This window comes from Embiotoca jacksoni, unplaced genomic scaffold, assembly GCF_022577435.1.
Source record: "Embiotoca jacksoni isolate LCO1_2020_lvr unplaced genomic scaffold, fEmbJac1.0.p SCAF_2, whole genome shotgun sequence".
Classification (NCBI taxonomy): domain Eukaryota; kingdom Metazoa; phylum Chordata; class Actinopteri; family Embiotocidae; genus Embiotoca; species Embiotoca jacksoni.
In genome coordinates this window covers 23,184,059-23,204,866 of record NW_027185340.1, presented here as the reverse complement: position 1 = coordinate 23,204,866, position 20,808 = coordinate 23,184,059, and positions in this window count along the sequence as shown.

Sequence of the window (20,808 nt, the reverse complement as noted above, 5' to 3'; positions counted from 1 at the left end):
GATAAATGGAGGGTGAGTACGATTGAAAGGCAATAAGACTGTTGAAAAAACTAAGACAGTGAAAGAAGTGCATTCCCTCGACATGAGTCATGGTGAAGGAGAAATAGAGCGGGAGGGATAGATGGAAAGATACAGAAGGAAAAGCAGACAGATGTAGACGTTATCCATCACAAAAATCACCAGCTTTAACCACAGCACAGTAGGTGGGTTCAATTAAGTGTACCTGATGTGGCAATACCTATCCAAGTTGATTCCGACAGGCGGTAATTTCACATTAAGGAGTAGAACAAAAAGTGCAGTGAGAAAAACAACACATTGTACTTTCTGTTGACATTCATTTAAAGTGTGTTCCACGGGGCCACTTATACACTTCACAGCAACCTCTTCACTCCATTTGCTTTCATTTTTGTAAACAAGGTTTGTACCATGTAAATAATGGTCCTGCTACAAATAAAAAAATTCTGAGTCCCGTTTTTGATTCCTTTGATACCTGTCCAGGAGCTCGATCCAAATGTGGGTCTTGAATCAGGCCTGAATAAATCCCCCACTTAGTCCTGTGCTGAATGCATGCAAACAAGAAATATGACAACTTCTCACCGTGTCGAAGTTATGAAAAAAAGGTAGACATGGAACCTGCTAACTATTGCACTATATATACTCTGTTAGAAATAAGTCACAGGAAGGAAGGTGATCTTTTAAGTCAGAAAAAAAAAAACAATTAAAAGAAGTCCAATATTAGGGAAATGTTACTTAGCTGTTTTGCTGAAAAACAGCTGATTTCCATTAAAGTCAGTACGACATAAGTCAAATCAATGATGAATGTTCAATGATAAAACTCCTTATTGTGATTGTGTCATGTTTCCACTTCTTGTAATGTAAGAGAGTTCAATATAGAGCAAAAACAATTTAAATCAAACATGGCTCCAGATTTCTTCCTCATTCACAAAATAGAAATCTCCTGAGCAGCAGTAAGCTCAGTGCTGCCTCTGGTGGCTGGAGACAAAACTTGATGTACAAATATTAACTGTTGCACTCATTCCGCCTGCTATATTATTGGTGGTCAAAACTCTTCACAAAATGACCCTCAGGCCAAAAGGATATGACTCGGGAATGTCCACGCAATTAATGGACCCACAAGGTACAGGCCTAAAGACCTTGGAGCTTCATCTGCAAAATGTCCCTGAGAGAGACATACTGTCTTCATTGAGACAAAAAAAAAAACTAAAGACAAAAACAAACACGTACAGATGCAAAACAACTGCATAGAGACAACAAACAACCACAAAGTGACACTAGACATAGAAGATATAATGAAAGCAGCAACCCTCTCCACAAATATAAGTCCAAGAAATACAAGGTCAAGCAAGTGTTTTTTATGTTAGCTGTTTCAAGTATAAAGAAAACAGCATGCAAACCAATTTTACCACGAGCACAAGACTTCTGAGATGCTTTTAAAGTGCAAAGTTTAAGTTGTCCTCCACTCACAAAAGTGTTGTCCACCCTCTTGGATGATTGGCCTTTACTGTGCAGAAAGACATATTCATTTGATACATGGAAGCTGCTCCCTTACTCTAAGTGTGCTCATCTTGGATCTGATTTGAAGTCATAACAGAGACATTATTGTCCAGATAGATGCGATGTGGAAACGTCAAACCTGATTACTGCTGTGTTTACTACTCAGTTAAAGTATTGTCAACGCTTTATATTCTTGTAACCCAGTAGTAAAACTGCATGGATTGTAGTATGTTTCCTTTGTTGTTGTCTATTTGCTAAACACAGTGTCAATCGTAGTCACTTCATTCAGACGTAGTTCTCATTGGCTATATCAGGCAATGCAGGTTTCTGATTGGAGGAGGAGGTTAAGTCCCACCCCTCCAGGTGGCAGTCTGAGTCTGAAAGTCTTCAGCTAAACACAGGATAGTAAAAAGTGCGTGAACAATAAGTCGACCTTTTAAGAGAGTTTCTGTGAAGAGACGGGAGTTGTCCAAGCACCGGTGTGGCAGGAGTTAACCTCGTTTGGCAGCGTATTGGCTAGTTTTTGAGTTACCTGGAAAACCCTGTCGATTTTAGATTTGGATTCTCCTTGACGAAGGAGATGGCGAGCCACCTTTAACCCTGAGGAGTTGGACCACGATCAGCTGTTGTCCCACGGAGGAGACCGTCCGGTCCTCCATCCCTTCATTCCTTCATCCCCTTCATCCGAGTACACCAGTGTGGTAGGACAGTCAAAGCCCGACATCTCGGACTATTTTTGTGTTGAACCAAAGAGCTCTTTTGAACTGAACTGACTTGACTGGACATATCTGACTAAAAAACTGTTACGACCTCAACACGGCATCATCTTAAACGTTTGGATCCAAAGAACTCTAAACTGTTTGCATTAAAGAGACAATTTTCTTTCATCACCTGTGATATTGATAACAAGTTCATGAGTGTTGTGTTTTCGAGCTGCTAAGCAGTTATTGTTACTTTGAATGCACTAAGTATTGCATATGTTGATCCTAAAATGTGAGTGTAAAATAGTTTCATGTTTTATTGTTTGTTAAAGTTATTACAAATTTCAGTTGAATGTAACCCTACGGCTCCAGTTGATTATTGTGTCTGTTATCTCCTTACAACCTCTCCCTTATGAATCTAGACACTGGTCCATAGCATATTGAGTCTCCTGTCAACCCCGTGTGGGTTACATACTTCATGATAATGTCTCTTTCTTTAACTGATAAACGGGTGCACGAGTCTGGTTTAGAAAACACAAGCTGTTTATGTCACAGTATCTCAGTTTGTACCAGAGCCATCAAATTGGCTTTTTTGAATTTGTCCAAACCAGGATAGTGTTTGAGGCTACAACTTGCAATTAGGATGGCCAATTATTGTGATCATGATCACATCATACAAATAATGCCTTGACGATTCAATTGTTTTTTTTTCAGTTCATTTTATGTCACAAGAGAAATGTTTTGGCATTGAAAAATATAAAGAGATACATTTCTTTTTACTTTTTAGGGTCTTTACAGGGAAAATAGGACATAAATAACTTAAATTATATTACTAAAATTACAAATAAATTAGTGACAATGACAGAATACAAATTAACAATGAACTACAGTGGTGTTTCCACATGTATCATTAAACCGTAGCAGAAGAAGATGAGCAATGAAACAACACCACTGAAAGAGTAACCTCAACAGAAAGAGACTCTGATCAGTTTACTTTAGGAAATATGACAGTGCTCCTGAATTTATATATTTATGAAGTCATATTGTATACAAACAGAGTGCTACATCAGCTGAACAGGAGCATACAGTACTCCTACCTTTCTAAATCATCACGCTATATTCTGTTTTATTTCCCTTGCTGATACAAGGAAATCATTTTCATCTCCTGCTGTATGTACAGTATGCGCTGTATATTATTAACTGTGAGGCGTTTCATGTTTGCTGCTTCATATCGACTGATGCCAGGACTAAAGCATCAAAGATCTGAAAACTAACATTTGGCTGATTACGTCAAATCTGTTCAGTCCACATGGCCAACTGTGCATGAGTCATGTTGTATTTATCATAACCTGCCTCGGGCCCTGCCTCCTCTCTGACCACCAGCTACTGTTTAATTTACTGTGGTCGAGATGATGACAGTGTCCTGGCTACACACACACACACACACACACACACACACACACACACACACACACACACACACACACACACACACACACACACACGTGTACAAACCTGCACGTGTTCTTAAATGCAGCCTCTCCACTTGACAACTGGTATCCCACCCACCCAAAAAAAATTAAATAAAAAATAAATAAAACATGGTGAGTAGGCCTTTTGTTGTACTTTTCCTTCATCTTAAAGGAACAAAAACAGAGACACATGTTGTGAGTCACTGCAGTGTGTCATGATGGTCCATCAGAGAGGACGGTGTCCTGTGTCGGTGGTGAGTTGGTTCCACAAGGAACAGATTTTATAAGACCAGCAATGTGCTGCCTTCTGCCAGTGGACTGAAATACAAGGGAGAGGATACTGTATCTCATTGTAACAAGATGAAATGCTGAAATCTATCTATCTATCTATCTATCTATCTATCTATCTATCTATCTATCTATCTATCTATCTATCTATCTATCTATCTATCTATCTATCTATCTATCTATCTATCTATCTATCTATCTATCTATCTATCTATCTACCTCCGTCCGTCCGTCCATCTATCTATCTATCTATCTATCTATCTATCTATCTATCTATCTATCTATCTATCTATCTATCTATCTATCTATCTATCTATCTATCTATCTATCTATCTATCTATCTATCTATCTATCTATCTATCTATCTATCTATCTATCTATCTATCTATCTATCTACCTCCGTCCGTCCATCCATCTATCTATCTATCTATCCATGTATGTCTGTCTGTTTGTCTGTCTGTCTATCTGATGCAATATTATAATTGCTTCACTCAGAAGAAAACTAAAAATGTTTGTTCTTTAGAAACAAATGTTCTTACAAATGGCACCACAGCTGATCCCATGCTGAGGGTTTGCTTGTCAGAAGTGACAGTTCACATTACATTATTGTTCAGCAGAAACAATTAAAAACCTTTATGTAATGCAATGTTGCCATTCTTTGACAGACTGTCAAATACTGAAATCACAGGGCACGAGTTTAAGAGCACTGAATGCAAACTAAACTCCTCATTCCTTGTTAGGGGATTCATAACACAGCAGTTTATTGTTATAGGTGAGCTCGCTACTGTTTCTCATAAAGCAAACTAAATATGATGCTGTAAATCATACACGTGCGCACACGCTCATCCTCACCCAGTGTTTCCAGAGAGCCTGCTATGCAAAACACGTTGACACTACTCAGACAAAGCACACAATAACACCGAAGTTTAAGAAGCAGTATTATGGCTGTCAGGGGAAACTAAACTCATTATCCGCTAACTGAACCCGTTATTTTAACTGTGTTACTGAAACCAATGCCTCACAGGTATAGAGCGCAGGACATGAAAAAGGTGGAATGCTAAACCTGTGATGGGCTGCAATTCATCACGAACATCCTGGAAAACATCTTCAGTTCTATTTGAGGGGGTTCCCGGTGAAATCCAACATACAGTTCTTTTTCCAGTGAAAGAGGACGGAATAGGATTCTATTTCTAACCCCAATCCCAAACAACAATCAACACGCCAGCGACTGGAGGAGTTCATCATACAGCGGAAGGACTCTGACCTGGTTTTGAAACAGAGCTGGAAATGAGGGAAATCCCAAATATGGACATCAGACACCTGTGCCAGAAAGATTCAGGAAATAAGATGAACAAAGTCATCTTGCCAAAGCGTGCACAGCACGCACTCTGCCTTCAGTTTGCCCTGTGTGTGTGTAATTTACAGTCATCATTACACAACTGCTGCAAGTCATTCCAAGTCTGTGACAGGGCAGAAGTGTGAGACGCCGGCCTAAGTCCACCACCAGCACCAGCCTGCTGTCATAGCAGCTCAGTCCCTCGAGTCGGCAGGCGGCTTTGATCTGCCACCAGTGGAACTATATCAAAGGACACGCAGGTGATAAAGCACTGTACTGTAATGTTCCTCCCAGTTCCACCCAGTCTTCTCGTCTTACGCTTATCACTGTGGCCTACATCACGCAACATTCAGGTCATGCACTGAGAGGACAAGCCCACCACAGTGCTTTAAAATCCTGCCGATTGTAGGGAAAAAAAGATTTGGAAGAAACGTCCGTGAATGTGATGTTTACATATTAGAAGATTAGATCTCTACAAAACGTTTTGGCTCAAGCTTTAGACTGAAAATTAAATATATGATGTAGGCTACTTTTACTCAATAAACCTCGATATAATTTAAAATATAACTCTCAGCTTCTGGTTCCATAAAGTGCAGAACAAAAGAGACCTTAACCTTTTGAATCCCTGGACTTTTTGTAGACTCGACATTAATGGACAATATTATGTTGCTAGGCTTTCACATGCTTTCATGTGACATAAGCACATTGTTTGTTAGCTCCCTATCACTGATAAGGATTGGGAAATCAAATGTATTTCATGGGTTAACTTAGCAACCTATGTGCCAGCAACTGTAGGTTGAGGATCTGAGGCTATAGCCAGAAGTTTGACCTATGTTAATAGAGGACTTTCACAAGCCATGTGACATCACTCTGTGGTACACTGGTCACACACAGATGGTATTGACCTCAGCTACATAACCTCCAAGTGCTTGAGGCCAAAATAACAGAGTAGCCATGCTGAGCACAGTTAAGACCAAAGTATGACACAGCAATTTGGAACGGGACTGAAGGAGGAAGATGGTTTTTGGGAGCATATAAAACCATTAATCGTTGCTTCTTCTCTACATACAACTGCAATGATTAACTGAATCAGTTATATATGTTAGACAAACACAGCATGAAAAGAGAAACTGCAGTATGCTTCAGTTAAAAATTCATATCCAGCTTTATCTGGTTGCCGACTTTTATGTCTTTAAACCCACAGCCTTTCATGGCAGGACCTTGAAAACCCAAGTGTCTTGAAAGGCCTTTTTCCGATGCACAAGGTCTCCCCCTGCCATGGTTTTGTGATGTGGAGAAAAGCAGTGATGGGAGAGGGAAAGCTTCAGCTTTCTCCTCTTTAGAGAAAGTCACATATTTCTAAATGAAAGGCTTTTCGCAACAAGGCTGCAATCATGTTTCTCTGAAAAGACTGTCTGCCCTTTGGCCTCAGATATCTCTTATAGTCAAGCGAGGGAAGGAAGACAGAGGGAACAAATAAGAAACAGCGTATTGACAACCTTCTCACTCCTTTTTCTACACCTTACCTTTTCTTCCTAATATGGAAGCTCTATCTCTCTATGCTCCTTCTCCTTTCGAGGTCGTGTCAATGTTTATTAGTGTATTCCTCCATTATCCGTCCAGCCATCCACCTATCTCAGATATTTGAGCAGTAATTAGCAGGTAATGCCAAAGCATTGTTTCCCACGCCGAACATTGAGGAGTTAACAGAGTAGCGTAGGAGTAGTTTCGATCCGTCAGGTAGGTCAGGTTTCTCTTAACATGACTGCATACCTGTGTGAAACTGTGTATGTGTGCGTGCATGTGTGTGCATGTATTTCCATGCTTGTATTGAGACACATAAAAAAAAATTTGGAATCCAATCATAATCATAATCCAGACATAACTAGACAGCCAATCAGATCTGTCCATTTTCCTTTGCGCCATGTGTTCACACCATACCAAAACCAATATTTTCTTCATGAATAGACACTGGAAATGAAAGCAATTTAATTCAAAGGGCCCATATCTTGCACTTTTCTGATGTTTTATTTGCAGTCTTGATATCAGTACGTTTTTATCGTGAGAAAATGTATTCTTCATCTTGATCTCTCGTTCTGCATTAATGTAAGCAGCCAAGATGTGTTGGAAAGCTCTAAAAAAAAAAAAAGCCAGTAAGTCAACCTTGAGTTAAGATCTTTTTTATTTTTATTGTTTTTGGCAAACTAGAAAATTAATTGGCCCTTCTTTTGTTGGCCTGTAGGTGCAGCACAGTCCAAGTCCAGAGGCACCGGGAGCACACATAGGTGGCCAACTTGTTTTTCTGTTGAACACAAGCACAGGCGCAACTCTGGTGCAGCATGGCCCAGTGGTGAAGTCAGAGAAATAGATAATTAGAAGGTGTGTCACAGCCGACTTCAATCATGAACAATCAAATCAGCTCCTCTCATCTCCTTTAAACCACTGTGGTGAAGTGTATTGTCAGTTTCTAGCTAGTAAAGAAGGAGAAGACCGGCACCGCCAGCCAAACATGAAATTTTCAAGATGAAATTGACATACTTGTCTTTGATAAAGAGCAATAAGCTCCAGACGTCACGATGTTGTGGTGTTAATAAAGATTTCCATTGGTAGCTTTGTGTGTGCCTAATTTATTTTTCATGAATTAAATGGCCTTAACTGCTGTGTGTAAATTGTCCTGAACCTTTTCTGCGTAAGTGTCACACTCTGTGGTCTTGCACAGCTGGCTGGATTAAAAAAACAGATGAGCAAATGAACAGGCTTTTGAATTGTTAACCCTTTGTGTGTAATTTATTCACAATTTATTTAAAGTTAACCCCAGTGCCTCTTATATTTCATGGTTGAGATCAGCTAATGCAACATGACGAGCGCCAACTGCCTGATGCACATCCGATTCAACGACAAGAGGCCGCTTCATTTGTTATATGATGAACTGAATTTGAAAGTTGCATTGAAAAATATCTTGTTGTAATTATTCATGTATATGGGATTAAATACGTCACATCCACCAAACCCATCAGTGGGAGTTTGGATAGGTCTGTCCATGTGCTCTCTGCCCACTGTAGCTGTCCACCGGCTGTGCTGTAGTTGGTTTGAGCTGGCGGCAGTGCAAGTTTACCTCAAAACTGGAAATAAAATTCCACTGCAATGATGAATCTTTTCCAACACATCCGTCTTCCGCCCATCTCGACGCAGTCAGGATCACGTTGAGCAACAAAAATTGCTAATTTGCTCAAGTGCAGAAAAAGGCCTTTGTGCTGCACTAAATGCAACCGTGCCTGAATCTCTTGTAATGATAGTATTCATTTAATTTTGTTCTAGTGGTTGCTTCCACTGAAATGAGTTATTATTATTCTTATCAAAGCTATGTCACAAAAGGATAATTAAGACAATAGCCAGCTCTGTATCACACAAAAATGTACAAAACACTCAACAGTGGTAACCTGTCAGGGTTCAAATTTGACCTCGCCTATACATTAAAAGTGCATCCGTGTATGAGCAGGCTTGAAGTAGGAAGTCATGTGATAGACGTCATTTATTGATTTACAAGTGTGACAAATCTATCTAGGGAGGCAGGCCTGTGGTGTCTGGATGGATCAAACTGGACTTTTACGGAGATGAGGGTACGAGTCCGTGAGGTAATGTTGATTTGTCGAAACCAACTTAACCAAGATGCTTTTTGGTGACTGAGGCTCCGTACCTTTCAATTTCAATTCTAGGCGAAGTAAAAATGTGCCGCTGACACGATGTCCTGCAGTGCACTGGCAGGTGTATCACATGTTTTTGGTGTGATTGTGTACTTCCATCATGGTGGCCCTTACTTGTTTCGACATGACAATGCTCTCGTGCACACACTGAGGTAATGGTTTTCCAAGTTTCTTGCGGAAGAACTTGACTGGTCAACACAGAGCCCTGACCTCAACCATTCAACATCTTAGGAATGAACTGGAATGCAGACTGCGAGCCAGGTCTCATCACCCAGCCGCTGGGTTGAACCTCACTTCACTCTTGTGACTGAATGGCAGCAAATCCATCCAGCCAGGTTGCAAAAAACAATATAAGTGGACGACTGGAGGTTATGGCAGAAGTGGGTACAACATTTCAGTGTCTGCATGCTTTAAGCTGCATACAAAGTGCTATCGTGAAATAAACAGCATCAGCAGTGTGTATGTGTGGTGTGGGCAAGAGTGAGAAAATGACAGAGTGCTAAGTGCTTATTTTTTTTTTAAATTTTAACACACACTTTATTGACAAGTGTTCATCGAAACTGATTCATGTTTTGTTTATGTTTTCAGATCTTGTAAGGAAATGTAACAGACAGAGTGGAGGCTCTGAAAGGCAGCGTGCATTGTGAAGCATCTTTGCTCTGTCGCCATGCTTTGTGCAAGGACAGTTTGAGTACTCGCAATCAGCCAGACACACAAAGTCTGTTGTGCTCTCGTTTTGTTTCCCACACTCACCCACTTGCTCACATTCACGTACACACTCACATACACACTGAAAAGCATGCTAACCAGGGAGTAGTATCATCGTACCTTGTCTTAAAAAGTAACTTTTCTTTACAGAAATGATAAGCAATTTTATGGATTCAATTTTGAAACAAATTAAATCAGGACACCTTAAAGGGGAAATTTTAAGTATCCAGACCCAATGCGGGATTAAATTAGTTATTAACATGGACACTTTTTGCAGTGTATAAACGTATATGTACACACACACACACACACACACACACACACACACACACACACACACACACACACACACACACACACACACACACACACCTTGTTTAATCCCTTTCATGGCGGGTGGCTGTGCAGGCGGATGCTGTTTAAACAGAGCGGGCCCTTGATGTGGGGCCTCTAGGGGCCAGGGTTTGTGTGTGTGTCTTTCACCCTGGATGTGTATGTGTGCCTCTCTGAGTTTTCTGGCCATGGGAACAATGGTCCTTTAGAATGTGAGGTTACTGGTGCGCTGACCCCTGGCAAATAAGAGCCATGTTCTGGCATTCCAGGCCTGATTGGCACTTTGAGCCTGCAGAGAGCTCAAAGGAGACACAGGAAATGTGACCAGTGTAATTGGTTATATATTAGCGGAGCATTCTCCCCCGTTTAAATGATGGAACATTCTTCAGTGACACTTAGGTGGATGGGGCTGGGATTCCACCAGTTACAGGGAGAGAGGGGGGAGGACAGACAAGTGAGGAAAGAGACAGAAGGAAAGGAAGGTGAGGTGAGGGGGAGAGAAAGAAACAAAGGGCAAAGAAGAGTAAAAGATTTGATCCAATATTCTTCAGAGAAGTGAAGGCATTCAGGAAGGAGAGTGACCACGGAGAAAATATTGGTGTGGGGGGTCATCCGTTGTGCACCTTGTGTATTTACCCCTGTGGTGGTGAATGGGGCTGACAGGTCATGATATGTTCAGCACTCTCCCTCTGAAGCGTGGCAAGGGAGGAGGGGGGGGGCAAATCAGTAGCTTGACCTTTGGCTCAGGGTGCTTGGTCACAGTTCATGGAGGCTTCATCTCACACTCCTACATGTGTGCCTGTGCACATTTGTGCAAGCATACTATCCTGAGTCCTATTGTGTTCTGATGACTATCCCATTCTGCCGAAAAGCCAGTTGTGCAGAACAGGTATCTGTCAAAATAGTAGCCCCCTGTGAAAGTAGCTTGGAAGCGCATGCATAGATGTGTAGCCCTGTGTCTGAGGAATGAGTTATTATCCCCTGAGGCTCAGCCAGGGGAAGCCTCAGAGACAGCTGACCCACAGCACCACCCTGCATTCCTTCTTTGTACAGTGACTATCAGGATGGAATGGGTACTGATGACTGCTAATGTATTCACCAAGGTGATCTTATCAAGGCACTGCCCATTGAAAATAAAATGCTTGTTGGGGTAGTTTAGATAACATTGTGTCAGTCTGGCAGAAACCCCTGCAGCTCACAGGCATACTTGTGTGCACAAATACAAAAGCACACAAACACACACGCACACCTACCTTGGTATGCAGCCTTAGGGTAAATGCAAAACACACAGATCTTGTTGTAAACTAACTAGACGTTGTCAGTTTCTGTCTGTCAGGCCATTAAATCCTATGGGAACCATGAGAATCTTGTCAAAATGGACCACCCACTCCCATCAACACAGAGACGATCTGCGGGTGTGCTGAAGTTCACATGAAGCAAATGACAGCCGGAAAACACTTTGTGAACGTGGAGAACCATTTTGATGATTCTACTTCACTCTACAGTCTTTTGGACAAGAAGAAAAAACTCAGGAAAAGCCATTACATAACTCGTAGTTGTTCAATAGTTTTAGGAGTTTTCAGAACTGATATTTGGTTTATATTAAAGCGTTTAATGCATTCTTGATTTTTCTAACTACTAAAATCTCATTTGAGGTTTAATTGCTCTGTTAGTAAAAAAATGAATTACACATTTAATTCCTTTTTTTTACTATAAAACAAAATGTAGAGTTAAATGTTGATTATAATTTGCTTAAAATCATGAATTGGGTCAACAGAATTTTGCCCACATGATAAGATCATATGATAAAAAATATGATTCTACAGAAGGCCTGAAATATTTCACAATGATATCCTCCCTACGTGAGATTCCTCAGGTTTGGTCAGCTGTGTTGGTTGAAAGAAGCATTTAAAACTGTCTACAGCTACAATAATTGTACTAAAAAAAAAAGAGCAGTAACTTAATTTCAACTGCAATCAGCACCACCAGCCACCGCTATCAACATCTCTACTATCAGGAGCCGCAACAGCATCTCAAATCCAAACCCATATCTTGATGTATTTGCCTAATATGCACAGCATGCATGTACCTTATTTGTACTACCTGCACAAACAGGTTTATTTTAACTGTTCCACCACATATTTCTGCTAAATAAACACTGTCCTTATTCAAACCATGACTCTCACGCTAAGAATGTCCTATATCTGTTCACCAGTGTGCACACTTTCCTCATCTTCTTATGTGTAAATGTAAACGGGGGCGAGTTGATTCCTATCCTGGTTGTAAGCCATGAAGACCGAGGAGCATTCCTTTGCATTCCACACTGAGGTGAACACCGGGGTTGAGAAGAAGAGACAGGCATGTCTGTGGATGTCAGTGACTCATTGTCAGACCACTCTGGATCATCTGTCTTTATTCAAAGGGTGCCGCCACAGTTGGCACTGCTTGATGCTTGGACTGGGTACAGGATTTTCATAAGTTTTCTTGTTCCTGTAAATCCTCCAGGGGGCTGCATTTCAAACAGAGAAACATTGGCCGGTGGTGAGATTTGTTGAGAGTATTGATCTTGCTAAAGGAGGCTGCCTGCAGGCTTTACAAAAAGCTTGTTGGTGAATGAGTTAAAGCTTTAAGCTGTGATATCAATCAGGTTGATTTGATGGGCCAAGACAAGATGTCTCCTGAGTGACCGACCTGAGAGTTAAACACATGCACACACAGACATGGCACTTGCAAAAAAAAAATGGGAATAAAAGCACACTTGCAAGCATAGACACAGGGATTACACAGGCATTTAACAAGCTCTTTGTGCAGGTCAAAGTTGACTGCAGGCCCCTCAGGAAAAAGGAGGGGTGGAGGGCGGCTGGAGAGGCAACAGAGGGGAGAGCTGGGGAATGCAGGGGTGCAGGGGGAACAGAGACACTCACTGAGACAAATACATCTTAAACAGACATGATGGATGAATTTGACTCTTCCTTTCTTAACATCACTGTTTGGATACTTCACTGCCATTCATACATTCTCCTATCTTTGAAATACCCAAATGAATAAAGGATTACTGCTTGTTTAAGTAGTTTTATTTTTAAAGAAGCAGATTTTAGTTTTCTTTTAAGGAGCCACAATTTGTTCATTCAAAACAAATCAGAAAGGGATCAAGTAAAAATGCAAGACTGTAAAATATCATGTTTTATCCTGTCAGAGCAGCTTCAAAAGAGGCTGAGATAAGACAGAGACCAAATCCATTTAATGCTCCTGAACTGTGTCATAGATTGTCAAAGGGCAGTAGATCTCAGTCCAGGGACAGGGACCACCCAGGAACCACAACCCTACACACAGATTATTTTACAGTATGTTTGATGTTGCACGACAGATTTATCTTGTTGAAAAAAACAAAACATGACACGTTAGCACTGTTTTTTTCTTTCTTTTTTTCACCTCTTGAATTTAAAAAAACAAACTTTTTAGGCTTCCTCTCATAAAAATAAAGTAAAATGAAAAGGAAATAATTATGTAGCTGCTTTGGCATAACTTCACTTTACAAAACAGACGAACATAAATGTTAGAGGACTACAATCACAAAACCTCTGAGATATGTTTTCTTCTTGGTGATTTATTCATACACGACAAAAGCCTGCCCACTTTTAGAAAACTGGAGTGCTCTTTCAGGGACATGGAAAATTATAAACCATCGTCAACTAAATTGCTGAACTGAACAACTCAATAACAGATGTTTGAGGCATGTCCAATTTCATTTTTTTATTCTACAAAATTTATGGACAAGAGGTGACTACATACCAAAACCTACTGGCTACTTAAAGCAGATGAACAGGTCATTTATGGAGTCTCAGTATACTTAGTACCAGCTCCACATGAATTCAGCAACTTTCCAATTCATTACAGTAAAACACAGCTGAACTGTCTAAAATATGATCTTCAGATACGCTTTGTGTGATAATTACCCAGGTTATGATCGACGGAGGTCCTCCTGCCGTGTCGCTGCTTCATGGGTCACTTCAGGTCAAGGAGAAATTACTGGACTAATAGCTCCCTCTTGTGTGCATGTTATTAAATACGGTGTCTATCATGTTATAGAAGACTCATTCTTCGTATCACCAAGAGGCGGCAGGCTACTCACAGGACTTAACGAATGGACACAGGGACTTTGTCTGGCCAGGGACAAGTTGAAATGTCAGAAGTATAATCGAGTGAAAGCCCAGCAAGGAAATGTGTTTGCTAATTGTGGCCTATAGATGGTGGTGTTGAATATGTTACAGTATTACAGTATTACAGTATTACAGTGTTTCAAAACACACCGTATAAATACACACAGAGATGTACAAACTAAAACAGATGTGTTGCCACATCTCAGCAGCTTTTGCACTGTAATGATGAGTCGCTATGATCAGATCATTTTAAGACTGAGAGGATGAAAATCAGAGTTTATGAAGGGGCCAGTACAAACATGCATGCAGTGTAGTGTGTGATGTATGTGCAGCTAACTCAAAGAGTCCAACAGTGTATTTTACTAATAAAGCAGATATTTACAGCTCGTGTTTTTACAAGTGCGGACTCGTTTGTTTATTTGTGTATTTAGTGTACATGCAAGCATGCATATGTACTATACGAGCTATTTTTTTTTTTCTCTGTGGCTCTTCAGTTTTATTTTGAACACACTCTGACCTTTGTGTCTCAGCGGTGCATTCCTGTGGCGATCGTGTCTGTGAAAAGAAAACAATCTTCAAAAACCCAGTGCACCCTGTCTCCGGCTGAGCTCCAACTCTGAGATCTCAGCAGAAGTTCAGGTGTGTGTGGGTGTTATGCTTACTTAACTATTTCCAGAAAACAGACAACTGGACAGATACAAATAAAAATGGCTGAAGGATTCATGAGAAGAACAAAATCCATCTGCAACACACATGACAATGCTATCTCCACATTAAAAGACAACACAGCTTAAATTAATGTTGCTCTTTATTTTTTAACAGTGTAAAGGAAAAAACTGCGAAGTTCAAAAAGTCCAAAGTATTCCCTCAACATGTGGCCCATGGACCGCACAACCTGGCTTGTATTGTGATGAAGTGATGAACAAACAGTGTCAATAAACTTCAAATTTCTGAAATATTTACCGGAATGTGCAATGAAGCCAACAATACTAACAAGGTTGCTTAAAAAGAAATATCTTCTCAGCAAATTTAGGCCTTTTTAAGAGGTAAAAACAAACACAACTTTGCTTTCTACAACTGTTAATGCTTTTTGGGGAACATAGAGTTCATAGAAATACTATATTAATGTAATACAGAGTCAGCTGGAACAAAAAAATCAGTGTGTTATGACTTAGTTCTCTGTCCTTGGGCCTTCTAGTCTTTCATGCAGTCTGGTTTTGGTTTTCATTTTGTTCCTGTCTCTTGCCTCAGCCACTCCTACCTGCACTACTTCCTGCTGCTCAGCTCACCTGCTTCCACTTTGCCATCAGCCTCATCTGTACACACAGCGTACCTCCTGTTCCTATCTACTCTTTGTCAGTTTGTGGTTTTCGTTCTTTGTTTCTGTTGTTCTGTTTCTGTGCCACGTTTCTGCTCCATGCCTTTTGTTCCTCTATTAGTATTCTGGACTTTGCCAGTTCTCCAGATTAAGCCCCAGCAGGCTCCGTGTGTTTTTTGTTTACCTGTTTGTAACTCCAGCTGTTGAGAGCTTTGTGTTTGTTTAAACCTCCTGCCTCCCTTCATCGTGCGTCTGGGTCTATCAGTCTCAAACCCACGTAACTCACTGTTTTTCCGAATGTGAATAAACACAGACTGGAGACTAACAGCAGAGCGTTCCTGCCTTTAAAACTGTCCAACCTTTTGAACGTATGAAATGGTTATTGTGTTTGAACATAAAAAAAAAATGCCGCCTGTACAATCACAATGATGATGTCTCAGTGTGTTTTCAAAGTTGTGAAACTGTATCTCAAATTGTATATGCATACTTAATTTAAATGTGTGAGTAAATGTGCTGAAAGATTGTTTCGAGAAATCTCTGCAGCTTTCCAAAAAACGCTGCAACAAAAACTGAATGCAATGATTTGCGGATCACATGAACCCATATTTAATTGCAAATATATCAAACAACATATCAAATGTTTAAACGGATACATTTGATTGTTTTATGAAACATATGTGCTTATTTGATGCCGGTAACACATCTGAAAAAATTTGGGACAGAAGGGGCAACAAAAAAGTTGTGCAAAGCTAAAAAAAAAAAAAAACACACACCTGCTGGAACATCTCACAATAAATCACTCTGTGGACTCAGGCAAAGTGGAAGACTGTCCTGTGGTCTGAAAAATCTAAATGAGATTATTTTTGGAAAGCATGGCAGCTGCGTTCTCCAGGCTTAAGAGGAGGGGGACCATCCCAGCTTGTTATCAGCGCTTAGTTGAAAAGCCATCATCCATGAGAGTTCCGAGATGCCTCAGTGCACATGGCGTGGGTAGCTTGCACATCTGGGAAGGAACCATTCATGCTGAACAATATATACAGGCTTTGGAGCAACATATGCTGACATCCAGACAACGTCTCTGTCAGAGACAACCCTGCTTATTTCAGTAAAACAACACCAAACCACATCCTGCAAGTATTTCAACAGCATGGCTCCATATTAGAAAGGTCCGGGTAATAAACTGGCCTTCCTGCAGTCCAGACCTGTCTCCCATTATAAACATTTGGCCTATCATGAAACGAAAAATATGACAAAGGAAACCCTGAACTGTTGAGCTAAAATCCTATATTAGGCAAGAATGGGACAACATTTCGCTTCCAAAACTCCAGCAACTGGTCTCCTCAGTCCCCAAACGTTTACAGAGTGTTGTAAAAAGAAGTGTTGCAAAACAGCGGTAAACATGCCCCTGAAATGGGGTTGTGTTTTGTGTGAGCTGCATGATTAAATAAATTAAAATATCTGAATAGTGCTGCCTGCCAAGTTGGTAAAAGTGAAATGACTTGGCCAGTGACATCAAGTCTGTAACTCATGATGCACAGCACTCTGCAGGATTCCAGAAAATACCACGGTAGCTGTCAGCCTGCAATGAGCACTTCATAGCTGTAGGATGCTGTAACAGTTAACTTCAGTCACCCGAGTCTGTCTGAGAGTTGGGTATTTAAGGTGACGTCAATGGAAACTTTGGGAGGGAAGTGACTGTCTACTGATTCAGTGCTGCCTCAGCTGGGGGCTGAAAGTTCGTCTCAGGGGACGGAGGCTGGGATTCTTCAGGTTCCAAGATGTCTACTCAAACATAGGAAGCAGGAAACCTGTTGCTCACATTAGCTGTGGACCTTCACAATGACATCACTGGTGAAGGAAAAGCCTCCACAGAAAAAGTTTGGCAAGACTATTAGTTTGTTTCAGATGATTTAGTAAAGTGGTTATTTTGGGGGGAGGGGGTTTTCCTTGCAAAAAGTTCAGTGGAATACCCTGCAGCAATGAGAAAGAATAAAGAGATTCTCCCTATACTCCCCAAACGTATGATTACCTGCTGAGGGTTCACACTTTTCAGAGTTTCTCCTTGTGATACAAACAGCCTCTTACAAACAAGGAGGATGTTTTGGAAAAGTACGGAGAGCTTTCTGGACACAGTCCTGTTTTAACTCACAATAGGGAGAAATAGTCTCACACTATATTTAGCTGTGAGTTTGTTTTAAACACATACGGTACATGTGTGAATACGGGGTGTACCTTGCCCGGGTTTGTTTTTGCAGGTTTTACAGATATAGACCAGGTTCTGTTTATTCTGGACGGATACATTTAGCTCATGGTCTCTAAAGACCTGAGCTCAAATAAAAAAGCAAATGAAAAATGCTGCAAACTGCAGACTTTAAGATTCCACTTTCCAGAAAATAAGAGTCAACAGCCATGGGAAAAGGCTCTATCAGATTTTAGCTAAATACTAATGTATCATGTGTCACAATGTCAGTGCGAACATGCTGATATTTAGCAGGTATAATGTTTACCATGTACACCTTCACAATTTTGCCTGTTACCATAACATTTTAGTCTCCAGGTCTGAAAGGTGAAGACAGTGCGGAAGTTTTTTTTAACGTGCAATACCACCAATAGGGGCTGGTTCCAAAAATATCTGGCTCCAAAATGCATCACTTTCTTTAATGAAGCTCAACATCAATAAAAAAAATGTTTTGACACAAATCATTCTCGTGTCATTAGTTAAATTCACTCCTTGTTATCAGTGATCTGCAGATACTTCTGAGGATAATCTTACTCCTCAAAAACAGGCATGTTTGGAAGGGTGCCTAGTTTGATTGACATGCCTGGTGTGCAGTCAGGATGCTGGTATAGGTGGTCGGGCGTCGTGTCCTCAGGTTATCAGTGACAGCCACTCGTCAGTCCTCGTCAGGGCATCCAAATGTTTTCCAGTTTTGGCTCCAAAAAACCAAGATGGCAACAGCCAAAATGCCAGACTGCAGGCTTTAAAGCAACAGTTCACCAACCAGTGCGTTGTTACATTTTTAGTCAAGCTTTTTAGAAAGGACCGAAATGCAGGACATGGGTGGGTATCTCAAAGAAAGTAATATTTATTAAGACTTCACTGGAAGGGAGGAGGTGGGCTGAGCTAGCAGAGTGAGTGACGACTGAAGAAGGCTGGTGACTAGCGTGGTCAGAGGTGGAGCTGGTGAGGTGAGGCAGACGAGGCTGGCAGAGTAAGGGGCTGAGCAGAGGAGACCGGTGACAGGTAAAGGCTGATGGAAGAGGTCAGTGAAGTGAGTTGTTAGCAACTGCATGGAATGAGGCAGGAATCCTGAGTACAGGGAAAAACTTAGATATAATTAAAGCAGCTGGGAACGAGTTGGATCACACTGTGACTGAATAATCTGGCGCTGCGTGGAAGAAGGACTGGTATATTTAAGGAGAGGTTGAGGAGATAATTGACTACTGGTGAATAAGGAAAGGAGCATGGAGTCAGGAGTGAAGGACCAAGCACTCGTGAAACAGACACACAAACAGAGAGGGAGACAGTCAGGGAAAGATGGGGAAAATGGGAAAGGGAAAACACCAGGAAACCCAGGAAGGCCGTGACTGAGAGCTATTGTAACATGGTTGGGTTGCTGTTAGTTGAACACTGAGGACAGCTTGAGGCTGACGTGTGTGTCCTTATTTGTGCAGGTATTTTTTTTTTTATATATATATATATATATATATATATATATATAAACCACAGTTTTACACATATTCAAGTATTTGATTCGATAAAAGTCCTAAAAGAAAAGTTAAGTGATCACCAAAGTATTTACAATTCATCCTAAGGGTGACACTAATATTTTTAACAGATTTCTTGACAATTCAAAGTTGAGACTTTTTATTCAAAACCACAGATGTGAAACCTCATGGCAGTGTGAGGAAAAGTAAAGGGATCACAGGATGCATCATTGGGGAACATAAGTACTGAAATCCATGGCAATCTATCCAGTACTTCAGTCTGGAACAACTGACACACTGATATTGTCATCTCCAGAACCACATTGCTAGCAGAGCAAACAAGTTTCTTCATACAAACGTTACTGTCACTGCTCTAAAACTTGATCAAAAGAAAGTATGTCAGGCAAGACAACATCACTTTTTAAATTCTTCTTCTTTAAGACTGTCTTAGTTTGTTTCAGTTTCATGATACAATCGTGGCCATCTGTGCCATTTATGGAGCAGAAAAATTCAGCCACAGCCTTTCTCCGCCTCCCCTCAGTCTGTCAGTCCACGACGCACAGTCCCATTATTGAACAGCCCTCATGGCTCCTATTTGTCAAACCAGCTGTGGAGCTGGCGTCCTACTTCACCAAGAATTGAGTCAGACACAGATGTCCCTGAAAAGAGAGCAGAGGGGACAATTACACTTTTCAACATGCTACAGATCTCGGTTCCAATTTAAATGCAGATTTCTGACTCTTTTATTGTGGTAAAACACATCATGTAGATATTTCCTCCCATAATCAAAACTTTGTGTTTGAAAGACACTGTTTAGGTCCATGTGTCTGAATGTATCCTGACTTTTATAAAACTACAGCTGCATATTTTGTTTTAACAGAAGACTTTGAAGCATTTTTGTATTTTGGATATTTTGTTTTCGATTCTTTTCATTGTCCAGCATTTCTGTCATGTCAAAGTCTAGAATATCAAAGCTCTTGAATGACCCTCATGTCAGACATTTGACTGTATAAAGCATGTGTTTTCTACTACTACCCTGTTCTATCTGAGTGTTGGACTCTTTCTCCTCTTAACAAACCAGCAGCTCCTGTCTGCATTCTGTCAGGGAAAGAGGATGAAAGGCCAGGAAATGACTGTAAAGGAGAATAACCCACTCACTGACGCTACTCTATAAAATCCCTCCTCAGCAATCCTGTTGTGTAAACTTGACCAAGAAGAAGAATCTTGAGGGTGTAGATTAGATTAGATTAGATTAGATTAGATTAGATTAGATTAGATTAGATTAGATTAGATTAGATTAGATTAGATTAGATTAGATTAGATTAGATTAGATTAGATTAATCCCACAGTGGGGAAATTTAGTCATCACAGCAGTATGTACACAGTATCAACAAATTTACAAATACGTATGAAATAAACGAAATAAGATAGATAAAAAATAATGATTTGAGAAAAAAATAAGAGCAATAAAAGAATAAATACACACACAGACTATATACACACAAAAAATAAAATAAAATAAAGATAAATAAATACAGCTGGACGATGAGCTGATCTAGATCCAC